The sequence below is a fragment of the Schistocerca serialis genome, chromosome 3 (assembly GCF_023864345.2).
Source record: "Schistocerca serialis cubense isolate TAMUIC-IGC-003099 chromosome 3, iqSchSeri2.2, whole genome shotgun sequence".
Lineage (NCBI taxonomy): Eukaryota > Metazoa > Arthropoda > Insecta > Orthoptera > Acrididae > Schistocerca > Schistocerca serialis.
In genome coordinates, this window is record NC_064640.1 from 260,689,382 (window position 1) to 260,695,381 (window position 6,000).

Consider the following 6,000-nt stretch of genomic DNA (forward strand, 5'->3'; position numbering starts at 1 on the left):
CTCTGATTTCACGTTGTATTCATTTCTCGACGATAAACATCATCGCTTTGCAACAAAAAACTAATAGTAGCCGCTGCAGAATGTTTTTGAAAAGTTGCATTAGTTCACTCTGTTATTTTTATGTATGTAGCAGCTCATTTGGTTTGAAAGAAGACTTCTGATTCAAGATCGATTTTCGACGCTACCTTGTAAAATAATTATGATAGTTTTTGACAGTTTTTATTTCGCAAGACGCCTAGGAAGTCAATCTACATAAACTTAACTATGGTTAAACGGGTTTTCAAAATAATCACGGCTGAGACACTAAATTCACGTATTTACACGACTCCCAAGATATTAGGCTGCATAGGCAAATAATTTTATTGTATTTAGATTTTTCAGAGGCTAGAGATCTTGTTTAGACCGGAAAGCTAACAAAAGATAAATGATTGATATAAAATATGCAATAGGGTACTGCAAAATTCTTGGCAGTCAACATCATAAATAGTACCCTTCGTGTGCATCAGGATAGCACAGTTACATGTATGTGATGATATAAAAACGAATATGTAACATTATGTAGTAGTATCATGTTAACTGCCAGCAACTCTTTCAACAAATGGGTGAATACGTTAAAATTCAGCTTTTGCAGTACAAATTCAATTGAATATTAGTTGTTGGTAGGAATTTCTTCCTTAGCAGAGTGATTGAAATTGTGTATTTCAAAGGGATACCACAGATGGTTGCTTGTTCAATCTGGTCATTTAAGAGCATTAGAAATAGTAATGATGATTCATAATTAATGTGGTTTAAAAAAGAACCCAGTTACTTTAATCAGAGTAAAAAATTTCATAAAATGCCATTGAGGAAATTTGGAAGAGTAAGCACTTCTACACTTTGTTCATTGTGTGGAAACTGAAATCTTTATGGCATTTATAGTGTATTGGTGTCAGTAATTTCTCTCATATTCTGTCTGAATACAGTGGAATGATTATCATAAGAGGAAACTTTATCCATCTGTTTTATATAAACTTTAGAAGTACATACACAGATGCAGAGCTACAAAAGATTATTAAGTTAAAGAACATGAATGTAAGTTGTTCTTTATTTGTTTTCTTTATGTTAATTGGAACTACAAAGACTGCTGCACCTGGCTACTGAATATAGCATAACTTTTGTGTGATACTGAAGATACTTTCTTCAACTTAATCAGCTTTTGTACAGAGATTTAGTGAAGGATCACTCTCATTTTCAGAGATTAATTCTGTAAAGTGTATTACTGCTTTATCTCCAATTGCATTCTGTAGACTCTACACAGACTTAATGAAATATAGAAATGAGTCTGTTGATTTACAGTTGTCACTACATGAAGGAAACCTTTTTCCACACTTCATGCTGTTCGCAGTAGGCCTACTGTGTTTATATAATCCCAGTTTTTTTTTTTTTTTTAAATAACATTAATTTATTGAGATCCTAGCACTAGCATTGTGCCTTCAAAAGGTGATCAGAGACATGGGAACAAGAGTATTATTAGTCTGTATGATCTTTCTCTCTCTCAGAGGAAACACACTGTTAGTTGGACACACAGGATAGAATGATTGGGATTAGTACCTATTGTGACAATACAGAATGAAAAGTGTTTTCAGATTTTATGCCATATCATGAATGTGTCATTACAGTTTCCTTTGTAGTTGTGTGAATGATCATGAAACATAACACACCATAGTTGGAAGACTTTCAGTGCATGCACTGTATATGTTCAAAGAGGTCACATTGTTTTGGTATGGAAGTCATTACAAAAGCAACAGATATCTTCTTGGAAACAAGGTCCAAAGAAACACATTACATTATTTAAAAGTAAACACATGTTTTTGTCACATACTTTTTTATTTCAGCAAACTTTTTGCACAAAGTTAAGATAAGTGTAATCCAAGAGTGTCGAGTATATCACAGTTATAGCTTTTTAACCCACAGTGTGTGGGAGGTGTAGTTTGGGCAGCAATTTTTGGGGGCTGTCTTTGGCACTGACTTGGGTCCACACATTCAGGGTACCACGAACTGAAAAAAAGGATGTATATTTATACGTTCTTGGTGACCAGATTTTGCCCTTTCTTCTACGTCTTCTTGGTGAATCTCCCAAGGTGACAACTGCCATGTTCATACTCCTGGTTTGACAAGTACTCAGACAGCCTATCACAACTAAACTTTTCTGATAAATCACCCAATTTTCATCCCATAGTCATTGTCTGGGATTATTTGGTGTAGGGACTGAAACATAGCAATCAATATCCCCACAATTTAGCAGCTCTGTGGGTTTTAATCACCAGTGAGTGACTTCAGCTGTGTATAGAAACTTGTGGACTCTGTTCCTTGCTTGACTTGACATTATCTAGTCTAGAGGTGGTGTTATATAGAATTAGCATAATGTCTCCTGGAGGTGATAAACTTTGAGTCCTGTGTGTTTATTGCAACACAGCTGTTGATGAATTGGTGTTCACTCACCCAGGCCTGTCTATTTCTATCTATCATGTGGCTGAAATAGTAGATAAGAAAGTACCTTGAATAAAAATATTTTCACTTGCAATAAATTTTCAAGTTCATCTGTAACTGATAGGACACTGACGATAACATGTTCCTTCTCCAAAAAGTTAAATAGAAGTTACTGAAACTGATATGGGTGATTATTGTTTGACTTTAAAGTGTGACTTCATTTGATGAAAAGATGAAAGGAAAATAGCTTGATCAACAATTATAGTGTGTACTCAAGAAAAACTAGAAACTGAGAAGAAAAGATAAACGAAGAGAAGTCAATGAAAAACTTTGATGAACATGAAAACAGAAAAATGTAAATCACAACTTCTCACAAAGATATTCAAAATGAAGATTATTAGAGTCATGTGACACAGAATTTCATAATCATTTCACAAAATAAAAAAGTTTGAACATGACACAAAGTAAATCCAATATGTTGTTGTGAATGTGAAGCCAAGCATCAATGATTGATTGTTAGTTAATTTTGAGGATGAGATAACATGTTAAATTATCTATTTAAAAAGTTACTGGTGTAGGAAGACTGACAGTTAAGTCTGATAGAAGATCGGCAAGTTCTCAGTTTTATTTCCGGAAACTGAGAACAGTGCTGCTTTTGATGATAGGAAATTGAGAAGTTCTTCAATCTCCAATCAACAACCATGGTCATATTTCTACACCAAGGTCCCTAGGCCATACTCCTTTAGGTTTTTGCTTGTGGGAATAGCTGAAATGTGGTGTCTACAAACTAAAAGTAAACACAAGAGACTAATTAACTGTTCAGATAATGACTTAGGCTGCCCCCATAAAATGCTATCTCAGAAAACTACACATGGTTTTGTCAGGAGAATTTGAAAGTATGTAGACGTTGACGGTGGAATTTATGAAAATCAGCTTTGAACTTAATTATCTGCATTTGCTTAACACCTTCTGTAAGTATTTGTTTGGGCTAAATTCTCACATCTGTATCACTGTAGTCAATAAAAATTGGACAATGTTATATGGAATGTTTTATTAAAGTTAGTCTGTACAACCACCTCCTAAAATATTTACTATTCCTCATGAAACACACTGTATAGTTTTCATTTCTTGTTTTGAAACCCTCATCTTATTACATCACAGAAGTAGCCTGCAGTGGCAGCTCCTGACAATTATGTCTTGACTTGTTCTACATCTGTGAAGGCTCTCCTTCAGTGATGAGATCTACAGGAAATAGTTTGTGAATGAATGGATCAATCAATCAGTCACATCTCACGTCTTGATATTTACCACTTGACACAAAATAAGCAACACATAGTGTTGGCACTAGATAATAAATATTTAAGGGGTTGTAACTTATACAGGGTGAACCTGAGCTCCATAAATAAACTTTTGAAGGCTATTCAGAGATATTTTCTGAGTATTTTGGTATAAGGGACATGTAGTCTACAGTGGCACATTACAAAAAATTGCATTTCATTTGCTTTCATCTGCCCATTTATCTTTGTATCTGTATTGCTCTGAAAATTTATGCACAACTGTACAAATGTCAATAGTGTGCACTGTGTGTTATGTTTGGAAATTAACTTGTTCCATTCATCATAGGAAATGCATGACACAGTGCTATATTGTAAATTTCAACAATGGAAACTCCACATTGGAATAGATAGATTCCTACTTACTGTAAAGAAGGCACGTTAAGTTGCAGACTGACACAATTAAAAGACACTTACGCAAAGCTTTTGCCCATAGCCTTCATCAGCAAAAGAGAAACACATGCCATTCATATACACAAGCAAGCACACCTCATGTCAATTTCGGCAGCTCAGATTCCGGCCTGAGCTTCCAGAGTTGTGGTCATGTGTGCATGAGGTGTGCATGCTTATATGTATGAAATGGTTTGTGTTTCTCTTTTGCTGATGAAAACTGTGGCTGAAAGCATCGTATAAGTGTCTTTTGATTGTGCCTATGTGCGACTTAACATGCCTACTGCATTGTAAATTCGTATTTATTCTGATCATTTTCGTCTTTGACCATCATCCAGGAAGAAAGAAAAACAATAAAGTTTTCACATCTCATACTTTATGCAGCATGGGATTAACATCCTTCTTAAAGTCACCTATTGTGTGCAACAGAATAATAAAGCTTCACAATAAAATGATGTGGCCCATTCACTGGCAAAAGACAAACTCTGTTGGAGAGAGTGAGCCACATCATCTCAACCAAAACTAGTCACAATAAATACAGATTTACAATACAGGACTGTGTCATGCATTTCCCACAAAATATTTCTGCTGCTGATTGTCACCTAAAGTAGTATTTGTTCCATTCATTCACTGAATTTGCTGTTGACAACTCTTCAACCTCACACTTGTATTCATAATATTACTACTACTACACGAAACTTTTGCATCTGAGGGTCATTGTATTACTGTGCATTTTGTGATGTATGTTCTGGTAATAGCATATTAAAGACTTTTTCACTGTTGTGAACATATTTTCTCAAAATAAAGATAACTAGGGTAACAAACTGAACAAACCATAATTTCATTACTGCTCTGCAATAAGCACCAGAGGCCACAGGTCCCTTATATACTCTGGAAATATTCCTCAATAATGGCCTGAATTTTGTTGGTGTAGTTTGGTTCACCCTGTATATGCCACTGCCCATTTGCTACATGATATACCTCATTCACAATCAACAGCTGAATCATATTACGTTTTATGTGCTGTTATTGTGTCTTCATCTGAAGACTGGTTTGAGGCAGTTTTACATGCTAGTCTATCCTGTGCAAACCTCTTCATCAACAAATAGCTATTGCAACCTACATCCATTTCAACCTCTTTACTTATTCATGCCTTAGACTCCCTCTACAACTTTTAACCCACACATTTCCCTCCATTCCCAACCTGATTATCCCCTGATGCCACAGGGTGTGTCAAATCAACCAGTTCCTTCTTTTAATCAAATTGAGCCCTAAATTTGTCTCTCCACTTCAATTCAGTACCTCCTCATTTATCATATGTCGATATTCGATATTAACAAATTTCTCTTCAGAAACTGTTTTCTTGCCACTGCGAGTCCACATTTTATATGCTCTCTACTCCACCCATCATCATTTATTTTACTGCCAAAATAGCTAAAGTCATCTACTATGGTACTCTAAGTGACTCGTTTTGTAATCTAGTTCCCTCAGCATCACCCAATTTAGTTCAGCTACATTCCATTACTCTTCTTTTTCTTTTGTTGATGTTCACTTTATAATCTCTTTCCAATACACTAGCCACTCTGTTCAGCTGCTTTTCCAAGTGCATTGCTATCTACGACAGAGTTACAATGTCTTTGGAAAACCTGAATGATTTTATTTCTTCTCCCTGAACTTTAATTCCTCTTCCAGATTTTTCGTGGTTCCCTTCACGGCTTGCTCAGTGTACCGATTGAATGGCATCTCGGATAGGCTAAGACCTTGTCTCACTTTCTTCTTGGCCTTGACTTCCCAGACATGTCCTTTG